The sequence below is a fragment of the Salvelinus namaycush genome, chromosome 30, assembly GCF_016432855.1.
Source record: "Salvelinus namaycush isolate Seneca chromosome 30, SaNama_1.0, whole genome shotgun sequence".
Taxonomy (NCBI): Eukaryota; Metazoa; Chordata; class Actinopteri; order Salmoniformes; family Salmonidae; genus Salvelinus; species Salvelinus namaycush.
The window spans coordinates 8,962,846-8,986,127 of record NC_052336.1 but is presented as its reverse complement, the minus strand read 5'-3'; the positions used below and the strand labels follow the sequence as shown (position 1 = coordinate 8,986,127).

At 43.7% G+C, this 23,282-nt stretch overlaps 1 protein-coding gene across 1 annotated transcript in view; it reads left to right on the top strand.

Moving 5' to 3' along the window:
- The window catches only part of LOC120025342 (transcription factor SOX-6-like), a 202,809-nt gene that overhangs the window by 28,889 nt on the left and 150,638 nt on the right, over window positions 1-23,282 (top strand). Inside the window, exon 3 of the mRNA XM_038969875.1 lies at window positions 915-985. The gene's annotated coding sequence lies outside the window, so the exon portion shown is untranslated. The remainder of the gene's footprint in view (window positions 1-914; window positions 986-23,282) is intronic.

The following is a 23,282-nucleotide window of genomic DNA, read 5'->3' as shown; positions in this document are numbered from 1 at the left end:
AAGTGGATTTTAAACATTGTCTAGGACGTGGTCCGAACTCTTTCATTACTAAAGCTGTTTTACCTCAGCTGTAGATGTTCTGACAATGGGCCAGCATCACCTTCTCCTCCTTACTCCCCTCCCTCCTATCTCCTCAGCTGTAGATGTTCTGACAATGGGCCAGCATCACCTTCTCCTCCTTACTCCCCTCCCTCCTATCTCCTCAGCTGTAGATGTTCTGACAATGGGCCAGCATCACCTTCTCCTCCTTACTCCCCTCCCTCCTATCTCCTCAGCTGTAGATGTTCTGACAATGGGCCAGCATCACCTTCTCCTCCTTACTCCCCTCCCTCCTATCTCCTCAGCTGTAGATGTTCTGACAATGGGCCAGCATCACCTTCTCCTCCTTACTCCCCTCCCTCCTATCTCCTCAGCTGTAGATGTTCTGACAATGGGCCAGCATCACCTTCTCCTCCTTACTCCCCTCCCTCCTATCTCCTCAGCTGTAGATGTTCTGACAATGGGCCAGCATCACCTTCTCCTCCTTACTCCCCTCCTATCTCCTATCTCCTCAGCTGTAGATGTTCTGACAATGGGCCAGCATCACCTTCTCCTCCTTACTCCCCTCCCTCCTATCTCCTCAGCTGTAGATGTTCTGACAATGGGCCAGCATCACCTTCTCCTCCTTACTCCCCTACCTCCTATCTCCCTCTCTCTCTCCTTTCATCTCCAAGTTTGTTTTGATATTTGCAAATAAAGTTATTTTACTGATCGTACCAATTTTTCTTTTAATAACGTATCCATAAAATATGTTGTTTTGAATTGAATGTCCTGGGATGGATTGTTTAACTGTTTGGATAAATTAATATACATATTTTTTAAAGATGGACATGGAGACATTTATATATTTTGTCTGTTTTTTTTAATAATTTCAGGTCACTTTCATGAGTTCAAAATCAACTAACCAGTGATCGCTGGGTGCTGGGGATTTAATCTTTCTGTTCATGTAAGTACTCTTTTTCCTCCATTTTGATTTCTTTCTAAAGGCTATCCAGTTAGATTTCTCTTTTACCTCTGGAGTCTTCCATCCACATTGAACACCTGCATTGAATGAAATGCACAAATACATTCAAATATAATGGACGCTACACAATAAGCTTATATTGTTACTTCACATGGTCAATTTTACAATTTAGACCTACACTACATGACCAAAAGTATGTGGACAACTGCTCGTCAAACATCTCATTCCAAAATCATGGGCATTAATATGGAGTTGGTCCACCCTTTACCGCTATAACAGCCTCCACTCTTCTGGGAAGGCTTTCCACTAGATGTCGGAACATTGCTGCGGTGACTTGCTTTCATTCAGCCACAAGAGCATTAGTGAGGTTGGGCACTGATGTTCGGTGATTACGCCTGGCTCACAGTCGGAGTTCCAATTGATCCCAAAGGTGTTCAGTGGGGTTGAGGTCAGGGCTCTGTGCAGGCCAGACAAGTTCTTCCACACCGATCTCAACAATCAATTTTTGTATGGACCTCGCGTTGCGCATGGGGGCATTGTCATGCTGAGATAGGAAAAGGCCTTCCCCAAACTGTTGCCACAAAGTTGGAAGCACAGAATAGTGTAGAATGTTATTGTATGCTGTAGCATTAAGATTTCCCTCCACTGGAACTAAGGGGTATACCTCAAACCATGAAAGATAGTCCCAGACCATTATTCCTCATCCACCAAACTTTACAGTTGGCACTATGCATTGGGGCAGGTAGCGTTCTCCTGGCATCCGCCAAACCCAGATTAGTCCGTCGGACTGCCAGATGGTGAAGCATGATTCATCACTCCAGAGAACGCGTTTCCACTGCTCCAGAGTCCAATGGCAACGAGCTTTATACCACTCCAGCCGACGCTTGGCATTGTGCATGGTGATCTTAGGCTTGTGTGCAACTGCTCGGGCCATGAAAAGTAATTTCATGTTGCATCCACAGGCAGTTTGGAACTCGGTAGTGTTGCAATCGAGGACAGATGATTTTTACGCATTACGTGCTTCAGCACTCTGCGTTCTCGTTCTGTGAGCTTGTGTGGCCTACCACTTCGTGGCTGAGCCGTTGTTGCTCCTAGACGTTTCCACAATAACAACACTTACTGTTGACCGGGGCAGCTCTAGCAGGGCAGACATTTGACGAACTGACTTGTTGGAAAGGTGGCATCCTATGACGGTGCCACGTTGAAAGTCACTGAACTATTCAGTAAGGCCATTCTACTGCCAATGTTTGTCTATAGAGATTGCATGGCTGTGTGCTCGATGTTATACACCTGTCAGCAACGGGTGTGGCTGAAATAGCTGAATCCACTCATTTGAAGAGGTGTCCACATGCTTTTGTATATATAGTGTATTTTGGAGTTGTTTATTCAGGTACTGAATCTGTATTTTTTCAGATTCTGCTTTTATTTCCAGTAAAAAAAATAATACTGCATACAATCTGAGGTTAAAGTACATTCTGACACCTACGTTCTTGTATTCTAGCTTTAGTTGTATATAGAGATTGAATACAGAAGACCATGGAACTGTGACACGTACGTGCATGGTCAGGCTAGCTAATGACGTCAAGGCCTTGTGAGACTTGTGAACCCTCTGTGAGTTTACCTCAACCTCTGAGGCCCTTAGAAAACTAAACCCAGGTGTCTTGGTTCTTTTCCTCACTTTCCATGTCTACCTCCATAGTAGCATGTATAGTGCTTTTGATTCTATTCTCTACGCTAATGTCGGCTGCTGTTATTGGTAGTTTATGGCTGCGTGTCGTCTCAATAAGAACATTCACAAGAGGGAAGAAAGAGTCCATTTCAGGAAACGCAGGCAGCGCCTCCGAAAACAGCCAGTATATGGCTGCACTATATTGTTACAATATGCCTTTAATGGGAGCTCTCTCTGCTGCTGCCGCTGTTGTAATAAAATTGTATCTGAGGAAATGTTTCTTGAGCAAATAAAGCTGAGAAAGTTTAGTTGATATTAATCTTCTTTCAAATGTCAGTTGGAGATGGTTTCCGGAGAGGCAGGACTGAATGATATTAATGTGGCTGAGGAGTCCTTGTTGGTCCTGCATAATCAACTGTGGCACTGATAAGAGTCAATCCCATCTCAAAGTTCACGGCCATTTACTAATACCGACGGTTTATCTCTGCCATTTCTCCTCAAACACAGTTGTCTTCAGTGCAGATCAATGCTCCCATCTAAACCAAACTGGCTAATGGTTTTCTGATTTGTTTTGAAGGGAGTGTGGGCTTGTCTTTAGCTCCAGTGAGCAGACAGAATGGTTGAATAACAAAGCCTTAGCAGTGATTACTACCTTTGTCTGCCCAGCCTGTCAGTCAAGCCATTATCACATCCTGTCGCTCTTTGTTACTATAATGATAGGGTTCACATCGGTCAGCTGCTCAGGTAACAAAAAAAAGATCCAGATATCATTTCGCTATTTATTTAGTTTAACATCCAGTCTGGCTGTGAACTGTCTAGTCCTTTTTTGATTCTATCGCTTTAGAACATATTATAAATTTTCACTTGTTTAGTTCTAATTTATCACCAATTAATACTGCTCAGTGAAAAAAGTTGATAAACGAATGGAAAGAGCATTCATTAGCCAGACTGTATTGCGTGCTAACACTGTGTAACACTGGTGAGCTCCTGATACTACCACAGCTTTACACTTTGTAGTATTAGTAGTAAATTAACCAAAACAACTGTGGTCCCCACTGCTTCCTCTGGAGAGAAAGGCCTGGACCCAAGACTTTAACATTGCTATTGACAAGTTACAGCTTACCTCTCTCTATTTTGGGAATAACACGGTTGGTTATTGTTGGACCAAAGGGAAAAAGATAACTACAGTAGCTACTGACTAAGAACAGAAAACATCAGCCATGTGGTTGGCATAGGTACAGTTGGTTGAGTAACAGGGTATGCCTTGTTGTCTACTGTTTAGGTGCATGTGTGTGTGTTTGCTTTTGTTGGAACAGCAAATGCTCCCAATGATGTGTGTGTTGAATAAAGGACTTGGTACAATGTGTGTATGGACCTGAGGTAGACTTTAGAGGTCTCCTACATTACTTGAGATGCTCCCACTCATGAGGACCTTGATAGTGAATAGCCAATGGAACGAACACCTGAGCTTTTCTCTTCGAAGCAGAAAATATGGTGCATTGTGGGAAAAATGCTTGTAGACATAACGTAATATAATTGTAAAGGTTCTATTAAATTGTTATTCAGTGATTGTAAGTGGTTGTCGTTGAACACAGCACCCAAATATTCCCATTTGAAGAGAAACTATTGGACAGTTAGTACTTTGCTCGCACTGTTATTTAAGAAGTGTCAGTGTGCATTAGAATAGATTGTACCACACTCACTGTGTCTCCCTGTCTTACTGGTTTTAGATGACCTGTGTGTGATGTTCCAAAGGCCTGCTCCACTCCCCTGTGCTCTTCTTTCAGCCAGACCTGACACACTCATTCATCTAAATCCTATGCAACTTGAATCTACATGTTTAATTCATCCTAAAACGAGGCGGTGAGTCATTTTGACGGTGTGTGTCTTGTTTTGCGGGATGACGTATTTAATCACTCCTGTGTGAACTCATTTGGAAACACCCAAGACGGAGGGCCGGATACGCTCTTTGTCAGCGTGTGTCATCATGTAATAAGTGATGGACACACAGCAGTCACTCTGGGCTTTGCTCAGTCCAGCACTGATGCCCCTCATGGGGAAGATCTGCTGGAGAGGTTTTCTGAGAAAGGAAATAAACAGCACTTCACCACAAAATGAAAATGAATAACCTTTGGTTGGTTATCTTCTCATCTATTATTTATCAAAAGGGCCTGTTGGTTCAGCCAACTGACCCTGTCTGCACTGATTATGATCCGTGGTGTAGATGAACAGAGACTGTTTGACAAAGTGATTTTAATTTCATCAGCCTTGGTTTCAATTGCTCCAGAGGAACACTGGGAATATTCAAATTGATTGTTGGCAGATTTATTTACAGTTGAAGTCGGAAGTTTACATACACTTAGGTTGGCGTCATTAAAACTTGTTTTTCAACCACTCCACAAATTTCTTGTGAACAAACTATAGTTTTTGCAAGTCGGTTAGAACATCTACTTTGCATGACACAAGTAATTTTTCCAACAATTGTTTACAGACAGATTATTTGTATCACAATTCCAGTGGGTCACAAGTTTACATGCACTAAGTTGACTGTGCCTTTAAACAGCTTGGAAAATTCCAGAAAATGATGTTATGGATCTAGAAGCTTCTGATATGCTAATTGACATCATTTGAGTCAATTGGAGGTGTACCTGTGGATGTATTTCAAGGCCTACCTTCAAACTCAGTGCCTCTTTGCTTGACATCATGGGAAAATCAAAAGAAATCAGCCAAGACCTCAGAAAATAAATTGTAGACCTCCATAAGTCTGGTTAATCCTTGGGAGCAATTTCCAAATGCCTGAAGGTACCACGTTCATCTGTACAAACAATAGTACCCAAGTATAAACACCATGGGACCACACAGCCGCCATACCGCCCAGGAAGGAGACGCGTTCTGTTTCCTAGAGATGAACGTACTTTGGTGCGAAAAGTGCAAATCAATCCCAGAACAACAGCAAAGGACCTTGTGAAGATGCTGGAGGAAACAGGTACGGAAATATCTATATCCACAGTAAAACGAGTCCTATATCGACATAACCTGAAATGCCGCTCAGCGAGAAAGAGGCCACTGCTCCAAAACCACCATAAAAAGCCAGACTACGGTTTGCAGCTGCACAAGGGGACAAAGATCATACTTTTTGGAGAAATGTCCTCTGGTCTGATGAAACAAAAATAGAACTGTTTGGCCATAATGACCATCATTATGTATGGAGGTAAAAGGGGGAACGCTTGCAAGCCGAAGAACACCATCCCAACCGTGAAGCACAGGGGTGGCAGCATCATGTTGTGGGGGTGCTTTGCTGCAGGAGGGACTGGTGCACTTCACAAAATAGATGGCATGATGAGGAGGGAAAATTATGTCGATATATTGAAGCAACATCTCAAGATATCAGTCAGGAAGTTAAAGCTTGGTCGCAAATGGGTCTTCCAAATGGACAATGACCCCAAGCATACTTCCAAAGTTGTGTCAAAATGGCTTAAGGACAACAAAGTCAAGGTATTGGAGTGGCCATCACAAAGCCCTGACCTCAATCATGTAGAAAATTTGTGGGCAGAACTGTAAAAGAGTGTGAAAGGAAGGAGGCCTACAAACCTGACTCAGTTACACCAGCTCTGTCAGGAGGAATGGGCCAAAATTCACCCAACTTATTGTGAGAAGCTTGTGGAAGGCTACCCGAAACGTTTGACCCAAGTTAAACAATTTAAAGGCAATGCTACCAAATACTAATTGAGTGTATGTAAACTTCTGACCCACTGAGAATGTGATGAAATAAATAAAAGCTGAAATAAATCATTCTCTCCACTATTATTCTGACATTTCACATTCTTAAAATGAAGTGGTGATCCTATCTGACCTAATACAGGGAATTTTTACTAGGTTTAAATGTCAGGAATTGTGAAAAACTGAGTTTAAATGTACTTGGCTAAGGTGTATGTAAACTTCCAACTTCAACTGTGTCTGTCAGGAGTTTCCATACAGGTATGTAGATACAGTATGCCTCCATTCACTAACACCATATAACCCTGATAGATCCTGTTAGTTGTAAGGTTTGGTGACATTGTGTCTAACCCCTTTAGATATGACCATTTTTCAATCCCCTCTGTATGAGCTGCCATTCCAGCAACACGCTGTTGTTATCGGGATTATACCCTCCTATCAGCTTTATTAGATGTGAGGCCTGATTTTGATGGCTTGATGTGCTTTATTTGATTCTCTGTAGAATGAAACCTAGTATGGACTTGGCTGCTTTCCTTCCTCTCAAGTTGCAGCCCTTGTAGGACAGAGAGAAGTTTCAGCTATTAGCTATATACTGCAGAAAACGGGACCTGAGAACATGCCATTAATCTTCTCGCTTCCCCAGCTGTGGAAAGTAATGCATAACTAAAAGTCTGGTAAAATTAATTAATGATTTCAACCATGAACTTTTCTCCCAAAACGCCATGAATCGTCTCCGGCTGATAATGTGTTCCGACCCTGGAGTGTGAAATGCCTGTTGCGTTGAGAGTATCCAGTTAATTGATTGGGAAATGATTTTAAGTTTGTGGAGCCCAGGGGAGTGCTGGGCTCTAATGACGGCCATTTCGGGACAGTTTAAAAACTCTTTCTTTCCATGCCTGGGTTGGATTGGATTTAGCTAACAAGCCCAATCAAAGCCCGGGAGAGGGGAGAGGGGCAGGAGGGAGAAGGCCTCCACGGGTCCCATGTATCCACTTTCTCCCCACCCCGCAACCCCCATGTCCTGTCTGGGGGGGGGGGGGCACATCAATTCATGACCTCCCTCTTGAGAGACAGACATATTTCGACAGTTTTTTCTCCTGCTTTTGTAGCTGTGGTTTTATGTCAAAGTGGTGGGATTATTGTGCCTATAATGATAATAGGAAGTGTTGAGGTCATCTCTATTGAGTAACCATCTACTGTAAGTACAGTATGCTTTTAGCTGGCATCTGGTCGCATATTTGATAAACAACACATTGTGAAACATTAGTCATAAGCAATGTGAAAAGCATTGGAATCAAAGTTTGGATTCCATTCACAAAATGTCTTCCATTCCAATGAAGTTGGGCAGATTGGACTGATAGGAGAGATAATCCAGTTGAATTTTGATGGATAGAGTGGGTACTTGAAAATGAGCCACATTTCCCCCATGGTTAAGATGTTTATTGTTTGAGTTATGTACTTCATTTAATGTACTTTTGTTTAGGCTATCTTTGTCAATACAGTACAGAAAAATACAGAAAAAAATACTAAGACATTTTGATGGAATATAAGTATTCTCTCCTCGTGGTGTAATTCTCCAGGGTTTTTGTCTTTTTTCCAGGGGTCATTAACTTGTAAGCATCAACATACATTTTTTGCTGTAAACTTACATTTACATTTCTGAAGAAGTTAGACACCAAAACTAATGGGGAATGATTGACTTGGACATAGTATAATGTCATTACTCTTTCAGTTAATTACATGGCTTCACTGTGACTGGCTTTAAGATGAGAAGAATGAAGGTTGAGAACAGCTCACAGTGAGTAAGCATCGTCAGGTGATCTTTCTGAGAAATCAGCTGCCACTGTCTGAAATAACCACCCTGCCTAATTGATCTCGACACGGATGTACTGTAAGCTCAGTGAAGTTGTTTCCTTGTTTGTCCTGGAGGGTGGAGCGGGGTTGGAGGATCCTAAACCTGTGTTAATGTCTGCATTATGCTCAGATGGTCTTGCTGTAGTGTAGCCCGACCCAGTAGCTAGCGTCCGTTACTCCCCCACTAAGTGGCTGGATCTCTGTGCTAATACCAAGGAGCCTGTAATCTGGGCCCATTAGCAGGCGCTGTCATTCAGACACACTGTGTCGGCCTGATTTAAATAAAATGAAATGAAGATGGTTGTTTCTGGTCCCTTGGCTTCAGTCATTGCCATAAACATATGCTCCGTGCCCTGCTTCTCTCCATCTTATTTCTCATTTTAATTTGTTGTGTGGGCTGTGCTAGAAATCACATTTAATACAATCCTCCCAGGGACTCTGTCATATAATAACATGGTAATTTCTGTGTATCCTTTTGAAAAATGAGGAAATTAATTCTTCCTGACATGTTGTAATTATTCCAGTGTGAACGGTGGATAGGCTCCCTCCCCAGCCCCCTATGTGTCGGAGGCAAGCGGCTGCCGACGGGTGCCGAGGTGCTAATGCTGACCAGCAGTCCGTTTAATTTGAAACATGAGCAGACACCTTTCAACACACCTTCTTAATGTTGGAGTGCCTCACAAATCAATTCACTACTCATCTGGCAGCTCTAGCTCAGGGGGATGGAGAGATGGGACACTATCACTATTAGTCAAAGTGTAGTTGTAGCCTAGGTTTGTGTGTGTGTGTGTGTGTGTGTGTGTGTTTGTGTGTGTGTGTGTGTGTGTGTGTGTGTGTGTGTGTGTGTGTGTGTGTGTGTGTGTGTGTGTGTGTGTGTGTGTGTGTGTGTGTGTGTGTGTGTGTGTGTGGAGATGGGAGAACCCTGGGGATGTTGGGGATACTTGGACAGGTTTTCTCTAATCTTCTCCCAGTGCTGTCAGTAGGCCACCCTTTCACACATCTCATCTGGCAACTGAGAGGTCTGAAATGCTCCCCCACACATCATTGCCACATGTATGAGGCTGGAGCCTTATCTTAAACATCAACCCCTGTCCCTGCAAACATGCAAGGCTCCATTCCGCTGTGTCCTCCTGAAGGAATGTGTAAGTTACCTCATAGGTAGTGTTGTTGTGTCTTCCCCAGCACAGGTTGAACTTAGTGTCTCTCTCTCTCTCCAAGCCAGCAGCAGCAACTCTATCCTGATCCTGTCAGACAGATCCCTCCTTACCCCTCCCTCACCCCTTGCTCCCCCTTCCTACCCACTCCCTTCCTCCTCTTCCCACCACCAGGATCACACCTTAAATATAACACCCCATGGGATCATCGATTAATTAATTGCCTAAAATTAAGACACCACAGTTGTTCCTATATGACATATCTTCTGAATGACAAGGCAATTACACCCAGAGCTTGGTTTATGTTCAAAAAGAAACGTAATCGCTGCTCAACAAGGGAATCTTAATATCATCACTGGCCAAGAGCAGAGGTACTTAATATAAGCAGCGCTCTTCATCCAGAACTCTGCAGAATTTATATGATTAAGCAGAACTAAGAGTGGCACATCCAAGTGTGTGTGTATGTGTGTGTGTGTGTATGTGTGTGTTATACTGTGCAAGTGTAATTCTGGGTGAATTTCTCAAAAGTGTGTAGGTATGACACATGCACTCTCACACGCACGTTCACACGCACGTACACAGATGCTCACATCGTAGACAAAAGCTGACACCAGACAAATAGACCTTAACTGACCATAGCATTCTCAATTAAACCATCCCATTGACATTCACCTCATCACGAAGTCCTCATTGAATGGTCAGCCACTGGAGAGTCAGCAGCCAAATGTTTCCTAATTACCTGGGATTTGTCATTTGTTCTTTTTCTCCCTCCATTCTCCTGTTTTAGCCTGACATGAGGTCACAAAAGAGGGTCACAGAGGACGTTATGATTATGGAGTACAATACTGAGTCATCAAGATGACGATATTTCCTAAGAAAGGAACACAATGTGCTCTAAGAAAGTAATATACTGGCCTTGTGTATTCTCACCAGAGCCAGCAGGTACTAACAGTAAAAAGCAAGGAGGACTAAGGCACTCTTAATCTCATTAAAAACCTTTATTTGTATGGCATGTTCAGTGGAACAAATAGACACAACCTTGAACTCCCTGACCAAGGCCACGCTGCCGAAACACGTCAGAGTTTTAAAATATTTATTCCATTGAACATACCATGCAAATAAATGCATTTTAATTATATGAAGTGTGCCTTGGTCCTCGCTTTTAAAAGTCCAATTTACCCCTTTTACCAAAGAGCACTTTCTATTAACAAAGACCTACTATTGTGTAGCCACGCAGCGCTTCCCTTCCTGTAGTTTGAGTTAGTGCAAGGCATTGTAGACATCCATGCTGTTAGAGAGAGAGGGAAAGTGTGTTTTCCACGCTGATTATGAACAGAATCTAAGGACCTGTGACAGGAGGAAAAAAATAAACAAACATCATTTATTGAACCTTTGGGGCCGGGTTAAAGACACAGAGCTGTAAAAGATTTGGTGTGTGTGTATGCATGTGTGTGTGAGAAAGAGAGAGCGAGAGTTTGTGTGTGTGTGTATATATATGTGTGTATATGTGTGTGTGTGTGTGTGTGTGTGTGTGTGTGTGTGTGTGTGTGTGTGTGTGTGTGTGTGTGTGTGTGTGTGTGTGTGTGTGTGTATGCTCGTCCATGAGTGGGAGAACAGAGGGCTTGCAGGCAGCCGTGGCGTCATGATCTGGGAAAAGAGAGGAGAGCTTTGTGAGCGGTGGGGGGGTCCCCCCATGACTCAGAGAGGAGGAGAGGCGTCAACATGGCCGCCTGGCCCAGAGGAATTAACTTCCCCACACCCTGGTTAATCAGTGCCATCTTGGCTCTACGTCATCACCCAGCTAGGGAGCAGTCTCCTCTTCTCCCCTCTCCTCTCTCAACTACCTGGGCTGACATGTAGACATAGGTTATAGCCAGACTCTCCCATTAATTAAAAGTCGCTTTCCAGTGACCAAGTCAGACATGGTGGAGTAGAGTCTGTCTGTAGGTGGCCGCTGTGTCTCTCTCTCCGCTGGGCTCAGCTCTGCTCAGCTCTAAGCTGGCCTGGGCTTTTAATGACTGAAAGCTGGGAGCAGCGCTCCATGCCAAGACCCACATGGCTGTGGTGGTGCATTAATTCAGCAGTCAATTTGACTGGAAGTTTGAAATCTGTGCTAGGTTAGGGGGACGTGCTGAAGCTGTGTTAATAGCTAGCTTGTTGTCCATATGGTGCTGCTTTAATGGAGCACATTTACTGCAGATGGTGAGAGTTGGTTGGGCAGAGGCAGCTTTTGGCAGAGGTCCGTTCATCGAAAAGGCTGTCGTGAGTCCAGCGCTAGCTGTCTTTTAACACTGATGTCTATCCTCCCTATTTCTCATTCACCAAAACGCTACCCTTGAAATGTGGCCTGCTCTTAGTTTAAAACTCCAGGCTCCCCTGTTTTCTTTATGGATCTATGGAGAGGAGCAAATACAATGTGGCTCAGTCACCAAACCGTACCGCAATGGAGTTTTAGACAGCACACACTGCTGAGGAAACACAGGCAGAGAGACAAGAGGGAGGAAGAGAGAAAAAGAGAGAAGGAGAAAGATAGTTGTGAAACAGTAATAGAATGTGTCCAAGCAGCAAGAGAGATGCAGAGGGAAGGAGACAGGCAGGTAGACAGACAGAGATGGAGAGAAACAGGCCCTTCTGTATTGGCACTTCCTGTCCTGGTGGCAGGCTGGTCCTCTGCTAGACAGTGAGCTTGCTGAAGGCTATGTTGTGGAGCCACTAAAGCATGAGACATGCATTCAGTGTCATGACAAAGGAACCCAGCCTCTATGGCTCACTGTCCATTCACTCAGTGGGTTTTATCTAGGTTAGTTGAAGTTTCCTGTGGCTTTCCATAGCCTTGTTGCCTGTCTTGCTAACCTGTTATCAAGGAATCTAAATCCCAAACGGGTGTTTGGGGCACATGATGACGGTCTATTATGCAGTTATGTCGTGTATTTCTCTGTGTTTGAATAAGTCCCCTTACTAAAGATGAGAGAGAGAGAGAGAGAGAGAGAGAGAGAGAGAGAGAGGCAGAGAGAGAGAGAGAGGCAGAGAGAGAGAGGCAGAGAGAAGTGTGTGTTTTTAACACTTCTCAGAGTGGTGAGGAGACACGCTTGATCGGTTCGGCATGATTTGACTGTTGTTTTCTCACGTTGTCACTGGTGTGATGTTGGTATTATGTGCTCTGAGGAGAGCAGGGCTGAGTAGAGTGGGGAGCAGAGCAGTGCTGAGTGTAGTGGAGCGGAGAGCAGAGCAGTGCCACTGGCCTAACCCCCTCCTCAGACACCTGATTGTGAGAAAGTGTCGGCTGAGCCCACTGGGTCTCGCGGGTCCAACGCCCTGCTAAGTGCTGGCCAGGCTAGCCTGAAAGGCACAGTGTCCTTGGTCCTGTCACTCTTTCCATTCTCTCAGTGCCTTTGTCTCCACAGCCTCACTGGAGGAGAGGAGAGGAAAAAACAGCAAATTACACCCATGTCCCAAAAACTGAAAGCATTTAGGGCCAAGATGCTGGATCTCTTTTGCTCTGATGTGTGTTATTTATGATGACGTCTGCAAGGGAGTCGACTATTACAGCAGGAGAAAACACTCATTAGTTTCAGCAGGTTTTTTTCTTTGCCGCTACTGAGTATTGCGTTTTCTAACATGGGTTTTGAAAAGCACACTCCAGCTTTAGCTCTTGGCTGATCAGATGCTGGTGAGATGGTGATGTATTTTACACGACTGGGATGTGATGATGTGTAATACCGAGACAATTGAATAACAAGCTGAAACTACACTGTGTGTTTTTCTATGAATGGGTGTGATGACTTGTACATATTTATTTCTGCTGACTTTACCATTGTCAGAGAGGGAAGCTCTTGCCTGTTTTACAGTCTCTCTGAAAAGGGAATTTCCTGGTAATTTCAAACATTTTAGGCTATTGTTTTGATATCACTGAAGTACTTGTATTCCAACCCTCCACCCCACGGCTCCACTCCCAATTTGTTTTCTGTAATAATATGTTGATGATAGCACTTAAAAAGAAGCACACAGCAGTCCAAAATCAAAATATTCTGTAGACCAATAACAGAGGTTAATGAAACCTGTTGGGAATCATTTCCAGCCATGTGCTTCCAAAATGTTTCGGGCGAGGCTTCTGAACGACCTCTCCGAACAGTGACATTGTGAACCACACCCTCCCACCTCCATGGCGGTGCGTGTCCCAGCATCGGGCCCCTGTGGTAGGGCTCCTAGAAACCACAGAGCCCTCGCCACACATGGACCACAGCTGGACCACCTCTGGCTGCTCCTCCTACCACTCTGAGCCCTGCCAGAAGCTGGTCTGGGATCAGCGGTTACAGAAATGTGTCACTCTGGAGAGAGCTTAGAAAGAATGTTGCGCTAGGATCAAAGGGAAAGGGTTTATTTGTTGCAAACATATCATCAGGCCCTTGCTGTATGCAAATCCACTCCCCTCTCTGAGGAAAGACTAGAATTAATGACGTCAATGCAAAGAAGAGAGGATGAGCTTCCTATCCTCCACACTGCCTTAATTAAAGACATACCTTATTAGAAGAGAACGATGCATGCATTGCTCTGTGTTTTTTACATGTTGCTTTTTTTCAGTGTTAAAATGGTTCTCTATGTATTTTTCCTGCCGCAGAACCCCACACGCTGACATGGAGGGCTTTCTTCGTAGCAGCTTTTTACTGAGGTTAGTTTCTTTTTCAGTTGTTGTTGTAAAGTCGTGGGTCAGGGGGTCAGGGGCTAAACTCATCTGTCCCTTCACAGCTCCAGCTCCCGACACCTAACCTTAGATCACGTCCCTCCCTGGCTGGGTGGGGTCGGTGGGAGGGTTGTGTGTCTGGGAATCCACCCCAGCTGTATGTTGTGAGTGTGAAATAGACACTTCCACCTTTCCCCCGCTACAGCGCTCTCCGTGGCATGCTCACACTGATACCCAACACACTCCATAGTCAGACTGAAAGCAGTTTCCACTCTAACCTCACACACAGATGTGTAGAGAGACCCCCCCTATCTCACCCCTGTGTACTGCGCCTCTCAAACTAAGGTTTCCGTGTTCGTACTGCATGCTTTTGTCTGTCCCCCTCTTCTGGCCAGGTCAGGTGGGGTGGGGCTCGGTTTGTGATGTACTGTTTCCTGTTGTGTGTTTGTACTTGACCGCAAAGTTAAAAAAATGTAACCTTAATGCTATTTTTCTTTTAAACCCATCCTGTGAGTTTGTGCTGTTATAACACGAAGGAAGTCAATAAGTGAGTATATTCACCATTGGCTCCTCTTTCCTCTCCGTGTGAGCAACCTTCTCCAGGCTTGAATGTTGCAGCCTAATTAATGGTGTCTCATTAAAAGACACAGCAGCAGCAGGATCTGCCTTTCAAAGCTGCAGTCAGCCAAACTTTAGTAAAGCTAATGAATCCTCCTAGATTTTTTTCAAAAGGTAATTTATTTTATTAAATTAACACCATTTTTTTTCTCAGAACTGTTGGAACCCGGTAAAATATAGGACATGATAATGCCATTGATATAACACAGCATTAGATCCCATTTTAAAATACCCCATTAGTATCTAGTTTGAAAGGTTACTATTGAGTGTCCTTATTCTCTACACAGACAGCAGTAAAAAGACGTAGGATGAGCAAAAAAAATTCACAGTCAATTGCCCAGCACACCAGAATGAAGTGAGATTTGAGAGGCGGTATAGATCAGCCATTTAATTCCAAATACAGCACAAAAGCTCTCTGGGTTACCCTATCTAGAATATACATACTCCAAGCAAACATATATCTTCAAAAATCCTATTTATTAGAAATGTCCTTAAATAGACTCTTCTACTTAATTTGCATGTAGCCTCCGTTTCCAAGGCGTAGTGAGTGTTACATCTCCCGTGTTGGCCGGAGGCTGGGGATCATACTCAGGCATGTGGTGGATTATTGAAGGTATGTTGCCTCTATTCATTTCCACTGGGCCACTAATGCTACAGAGTGGAGAATTGTGTTTGACTCCAGCCACCTGTTGAAGCAGCACCAGTTGGGCAGATATCTAGCTGAACAGAGGGTGGGGGAGGGCCGAAGAAAGCAACACCTCTTAAATCCAACTGAGATTCTTACAGCCCAATAACTTGAAGACCCACATCGACCCACATAGACAAAACATGACCTTTGACTGCTAGCCTCTTTCGTAACAATATCCTTTTGTTCTTTGTTGAAATCATTACTCTGAGAGAACAGTGCGATTCATCTAAGTAAATGCATCATTACGGTTCCTAATCCACATCCTTCTGTCAATGTCTGTTTTAATTAAATGAGAAGTGCCAGTGGAACGATATCACGCACACATGCTCGGGTGATTGGAGGACAGAGGCCTCAACAATCAGGCCAAGATTAAAGACAGGCTTTGCCTCAGGGTTTGTTCTTTTGCTTGGCCATGGCTTGTTGTGTCCTGGGGAGGGAGGGTTGGAGGGAGAGAGAGAATGAGAGAGAGAAACAGGAGGGGAGGGGTATGGGAGACGGACCATGTTTCTTCAGTGTAGCTAGCACCACAACATATTTTCTTAAGCAATTGAATTGGGTCCAAGGGGGCTCTGTCAGTGCAATTATGTGAAAGTATGACAGGAACTCTGCCTTGTGCCTCATTAATACATATATTTCTGTGTAGTACTCTGAAAGGACATGTTGTCAATTAAACTCAGTCGTCTCAGCTGTGTGGCCCAGAAGTTCCACTTCTGCTTTGACAGAGGGGCAGATGTTTAAGATGACTTTTCACATTTCATATCTGTGTCACTCATCTGCGTCACTCACTAACATACCGCTGGACAGACTAGTCATTATTTTACACTAATGAGTCATCACTTCTTGTTTTGACTCATAGTTGCAATAGCTGTAAAAGTACCAATCTCCCATTTTCAGTTTAGAAAATGATGCTGGTTGTTAATGTGTGCTGATGCAGGCAGAGGAATATACATTGTGAAAAATACATCAGGGAGAACTTTAAACAGGTTCACTTTATATTAATAATGCAGCATGGAGCCTTTGTACTGTCTTAGAAAATAATGACAGTCTGTTTAAATATCACATGCAGAGCAGTACGTCTGCAACAAAGTGAAAGAATTCACTAAATGATACAGTTAGAGCACAATGTATTTTAGTGGAATAGGATCTGTTCTTACTCACATTAGAAGCCAACTTTGTTGTAGAGAAGCAGTGTTTCAATTTAGCTGCATACTTATGAAGAACGTGATTATATTTTAGCAGATTGTGTGTGTGTGTGTGTGTGTGTGTGTGTGTGTGTGTGTGTGTGTGTGTGTGTGTGTGTGTGTGTGTGTGTGTGTGTGTGTGTGTGTGTGTGTGTGTGTGTGTGTGTGTGTGTGTGTGTGTGTGTGTGTGTGTGTGTGTGTGAGAGAGAGAGATCTGTAACAGTCCCTGGCTTGGCTAAACCCAGTAGAGAGGACCTCCTCCTGTATCTCTACCATTATTTGATGTAATGAAAGGAGAAAGTGTGTAACAAGGAGATTGTTAATTAATTTAGTCTAACAAGATGAAGATAAATGCAATCCACTGAAGGTTGACTAGGCAAAGGGGCCCACTTAGCATTCCTTCTCCTCTCCCCTGCTCTCCCTTGCTCTCCCCTGCCTCACAATGGAGCACATTTAAAAGGTACAGCTCCGCGTTTGGACAACCCCACTGAGCTTTCGCCCGTTAAATGTAGACGCAAAACATCTCACTTAACGTTTCTTTCAGCCCTTACAACTAAATCTACAATTATCACCTTCCATGTGAGTGTTTATTAACCTCAATATGATTGTGATTAAAGCTGAAAATGTATCTATAGCTACCATTCTTTGCTTTTTAAATGTGCTGGAATCTAATTTACATTTACATTTAAGTCATTTAGCAGACGCTCTTATCCAGAGCGACTTACAAATTGAGTTGATGTTATTCTCCATGATTATTTATATTGTTTAAAGAAACCTTTTTGTTATGTTAGTTAGGAGGGTTTCTCTGTCTTTTAAGGCTGACCATAGAGCCATTTCCCTTTCCTCAGGGAGAGATGAGTGAAAGGAGTAGATCTGGGCCTGTTTAAGCATCTAGCTAGTTGTTACTCTCCATGTCCTCTCAGAAGGGTCTGTGTGACTCCCAGCCTTTCACCATATGAATGGCCCTGCTCTAAGGAGGCTTGGTGGCTATTTGAGCGGCGAGAGAGACAGACAGAAAAGAGGACATTTTTCTAAAAAGCCAGACAGTTGTCTTCATTCACACCACTTTCAACAAATCACCAGTCTATCAAGGACATTCTTCTGTGGACAATTCTATACAGGGCCTGCATGGCAGCACAGACCAATCATTATGGGACCCATTCTCTGCTCCCTTAGTTCTCAAGTCCACAACAATGAGTTGTTGATTGTGTGGACAACACCAGAACAATTATGCTCTCTGTTTTGGTGGCAAGGCAGAATTTTAAAGTCAGATCCTTAATAATGGCCTCATTATTGTTATTCTTAGACCAGGCCTCAGGATAAGGAATAGTTGCTCACAGTACGTCATTATTTAGCACATTTCGATTAGCTCATCATGTTGTCTATGTACGAATAGAATCATATGTAATTTAAGGCGAGGGAGCTGTCCTCGCGGAACGCTGGCCACTGACTTAAAAGGTAGCACTTGATAGGCCATTAATACGAAGAAAGGTGGGAAAAAGAAGGATTAGAGCTGTTGCCGTAGTAACTCCAACTTCCATCTGCGAGGGAACAATGGACTTGTGTTCCTCCACCACCTTGGCTTGAAAAAATAGAAAGCAAGAGAGAGAGTTCTGAAAGGACAAGACCCTTTTTAACAACGGCGTGGAATCCAGGCCTAATAGGCTCTTTGGTGTGAGCTGTTAGACGAGACCACTGGGGGATAGGACAGCGGAAAGGTCACCATGTAATCCATGGACAGCCGAAGTCATCATCCCTTTTTACAATAGCAGTTTGTTTTGTGCTGCTTCCATGTGCTCAACACAGACACGGAACCTGCAGTTCACACTACAGTCACACTAACTGGAGGGATAGAGAGAGAAGAGAGAGCGAGAGAAAGGGTCTGTATAAGGGACGTGAGACGGTTTAGGGAAAGGGAGAGAGAGGGGAAACATGCCACACGGCCAAAACCTACTTGTTCCCTTACTGACTCTAAATAAACACAAACTGTGTTTTATACCAGAGACTTGGAGGAAAAATAATTCTCCAATTAGAAGGATCTGTCAGAAGCTACTTGAAGTGCCTCCAGCCTTTTCCCATGCCTGTTCCCTCTTCCCCGTGCAGCAGGAGAGGGGAATGCACTGCTTCTCTATTTGTTTCTGACACCTCTAGTCTACACACTGCTCTGATAACAACGTTCCCTCTTGGATGATCTCTCTACACAAACACACCCTAGGATTTAGAGGAGCTATTCCATGCCTAGTACTAACAGGTACACATGATATCTTAACACAGTCTTTCACACAATTATATATGACAAATGATAAAAGCAAACCAACGCAATAACTCCATTGCCAAAACCTGAGGAGTTACAGTAGTAATGAAAACACACGGTTGATATAGTCTGTGTCGCCTTTTTATTTTAATCGTTGTATAAAAGTTCCTGTGAGGAGAGAGAAAGCACAAAGAGCTGATGTGATAGCTGAATACTCTGTCTGGACCAGAGTGGGTCCTCCTAAACCACTGCAGAGTTATAACCGTCTATGATCTACGGGCGTATGTGTTTCTCTTTACGTTTTATGTCCCTTATCACAGCTGCAATACGTCTGCCCACATTAAGCTAATTTATGGCCCAGGCCACTGATACAGCAGTATAGGTTAATGAATTTGGCATTACTAATGAACTGTTATTGAGGGCGGAATATGAATCCAGAGTCTGGAGAAATAGCAGAGCAGGGAAGGAGAGAGGAGAACGGGAGGGACAGCGGACTGGCTGGGGTAGATGGGTTCATTTCTCCCTTTAGTCTTTTCTTACCACACAATGCCAAACTGTCCACAGAGTCCTCTAAGGAAAGCTGTTTTCCAACGACCCAGTCAAGTCTCATCACAGACTCATTCCTGATCGCATATACACTACCGTTCAAATGTTTGGGGTCACTTAGAAATGTCCTTGTTTTTGAAAGAAAAGCACATTTTTTGGCCATTAAAATAACATAAAATTGATCAGAAATACAGTGTAGAAATTGTTAATGTTGTAAATGACTATTGTAGCTGGAAACGGCAGATTTTTTATGGAATATCTACATAGGCATACAGAGGCCCATTATCAGCAACCATCACTCCTGTGTTCCAATGGCATGTTGTGTTAGCTGATCCAAGTTTATCATTTTAAAAGGCTAACTGATCATTAGAAAACCCTTTTGCAATTATGTTAGCACAGCTGAAAACTGTTGTTCTGATTAAAGAAGCAATAAAACTGGCCTTCTTTAGACTAGTTGAGTATCTGGAGCCCTACAAATCAGCTGGGCTAGACAATCTGGACCCTCTCTTTCTAAAATGATCCGCTGCAATTGTTGCAACCCCTATTACTAGCCTGTTCAACCTCTATTTCGTATCGTCTGAGATCCCGAAAGATTGAGAATCTGCCGTGGTCATCCCCCTCTTCAAAGGGGGAGACACTCTAGACCAAAACTGTTACAGACCTGTATCTATTCTACCCTGCCTTTCTAAGGTATTTGAAAGCCAAGTTAACAAACAGATCACTAACCATTTCGAATCCCACCGTACCTTCTCCGCTATGCAATCTCGTTTCTGAGCTGGTCATGGGTGCACCTCAGCCACGCTCAAGGTCCTAAACAATATCATAATCGCCATCGACAAAAGACAATACTGTGCCTGGCCAAAGCTTTCGACTCTGTCAATCACCGCATTCTTATCGGCAGACTCAACAGCCTTGGTTCACCAACTACTTCTCAGATAGAGTTCAGTGTGTCAAATCGGAGGGCCTGTTGTCCAGACCTCTGGCAGTCTCTATGGGGGTGCCACAGGGTTCAATTCTCGGGCCGACTCTTTTCTCTGTATACATCAATGATGTCGCTCTTGCGGCTGGTGATTCTCTGATCCACCTCTACGCAGACGACACCATTCTGTATACCTCTGGCCTTTCTTTGGACACGGTGTTAACTAACCTCCATACGAGCTTCAATGCCATACAACTCTCCTTCCTTGGCCTCCAAATGCAAGTAAAACTAAATGCATGCTCTCCAACCGATCGCTGCCCGCACCTGCCCGCCCGTCCAGCATCACTACTCTGGACGGTCCTGACTTAGAATATGTGGACAACTACAAATACCTAGGTGTCTGGTTAGACTGTAAACTCTCCTTCCAGGCTCATATTAAGCATCTCCAATCCCAAATTAAATCTAGAATCAGCTTCCTATTTCGCAACAAAGCATCCTTTACTCATGTTGCCAAACATACCCTCGTAAAACTGACTATCCTACCGATCCTTGACTTCGGCGATGTCATTTACAAAATAGCCTCCAACACTCTACTCAGCAAATTGGATGCAGTCTATCACAGTGCCATCCGTTTTGTCACCAAAGCCCCATATACTACCCACCACTACGACCTGTATATATTCTCGTTGGCTGGCCCTCGCTTCATATTCGTTGCCAAACCAACTGGCTCCAGGTCATCAATAAGTCTCTGCTAGGTAAAGCTCCGCCTTATCTCAGCTCACTGGTCACCATAGCAGCACCCACCCGTAGCACGCGCTCCAGCAGGTATATTTTCACTGGTCACCCCCAAAGCCAATTCCTCATTTGGCCGCCTTTCCTTCCAGTTCTCTATTTTGCTCCTTTGCACCCCAGTATCTCTACTTGCACACTCATCTTCTGCACATCTATCACTCCAGTGCTTATTTGCGAAATTGTAATTATTTCGCCACTACGGCCTATTTATTGCCTTACCTCCCTAATCTTACTTCATTTGCATACACTGTATATAGACTTTTCTATTGTGTTATTGACTGTATGTTTGTTTATTCCATGTGTAACTCTGTGTTGTTGTTTGTGTCACACTGCTTTGCTTTATCTTGGCCAGGTCGCAGTTGTAAATGAGAACTTGTTTTCAACTATCTTACCTGGTTACATAAAGGTGAAATAATTAAATAAATAAAATCTGGAGCATCAGCATTTGTGCGTTCGATTAGAGGCTCAAAATGTCTAGAAACAACAAACTTTCTTCTGAAACTCGTCAGTCTATACTTGTTCTGAGAAATGAAGGCTTTTCCATGCAAGAAATTGTCAAGAAACGGAAGATCTCATACAACGCTGTGTACTACTCCCTTCACAGAACAGCACAAACGGGCTCTGACCAGAATAGAAAGAGAAGTGGGAGGCCCCGGTGCACAACTAAGCAAGAGGACAGAAAAACTGTGTGTCCTCAGTCAGTGGAACACAAGGATGACCTCTTTACGAAACTTCAAACACAGGTGTCTCTCAATGGATGAGAAAAGCTGTGCTCACTTAGAATTATGGATATTTTTCAAAGAAAAACATGCATTTAACTGTTTAATTTCTCCATATCTGCTTTGATTTGATGCTTAGTGCCTCCTAAAAAAGCTTCTATGAATAGCTGATGTGATTATAGACTTTGGAGGTGAATTGAGGTTCTTTACATCCCATACAATGTAGAAAATGTCTCCTCTCACACCAAACAATGGGCACGTTATACAAGCAGAATCGAGCACTTAGGTACATCACATTTACCTTTTAAAACAGGAAACTACATTCAGAGAACCGGGGCCATTCAGGCAGAAAAGGCCAACAGTGACAACTTGGAATATTGTGCCGCGTTCGTGCTGACGTACATTCTCCAGAAACAGTCTTGGCCCTGCTGAGGAGAGACATGATTCTCTTACTGTACAACTTACTGTTGTGCTATTGACACTGCTGCTAGTACACTGCCCCCTATACCCATAAGTCAGCAATACCACTACCCTGAACACATTGATAGTGTGGCAGTTTTACAGTCTCCATTAATATGGCCTCTTTCCTCGTATCTCTTTTTGTTTCTCTCTCTCTCCCTCTCTTTATCTTTCTTTCTTTCTTTCTTTCTTTCTTTCTTTCTTTCTTTCTTTCTTTCTTTCTTTCTTTCTTTCTTTCTTTCTTTCTTTCTCTTTCCCTCACTCTCCAGCCGCCTATACCTCTACAATCTACTCCTGACATACTCTCGGCGTGAGCCAAGTCTTTCAATTTAGATTTCAATTATTATGTTAGTTTTGTGATTAGACTTCTGTCCTCCAGGAATCAGACCTCTCTGCTCCTCTCTCTTCCCCTCTTCCCCTGCAATCAGATCCCATCTGATGAATGGCGCATATAATTACAGAAGTTATTGAATATGCAGATCGCTGCTTACTCTTGGTGGGCTGTTCATAATACATTAACTCTAACTGTATGAAACAAGGGTCCCCGGTAAAGAGCCACTTCAGTAATGAGAGAGGCCCAGTGAATGCCATTAGTCAGGGATAATAGCCGTTAGTAAGGGGGGAACTCCATTAAAAACACACAGGCATATTATGATATGCCTTGTTTATCTCTCTCTCTCTCTCTCTCTCTCTCTCTCTCTCTCTCTCTCTCTCTCTTTCTCTCTCTCTCTCTCTCTGCGTGTGTGTGCGTGTGCGCGTGTGCGTGCGTTCACACCGGCCTGATGCCATAGAGGCTGCAGCTGTTGGTCCCAGTTCTAACCAGCCAGGGCTAGCCTGCTGCACTTCACTGTGGAGGCAGTGGGCACAGCACAGCCAGGGCTCCCACTCTCCCACAGCATGGAGCTCTATCTACTGGCCAGCCACGTCAACACACAGACACACACAGGCAGGGTGTTTATGAATCATTCAACATGAGGTATTTCCCCCCAGACTGGCAGGCCCACGGTCTTACTGTATGTGACTACCAT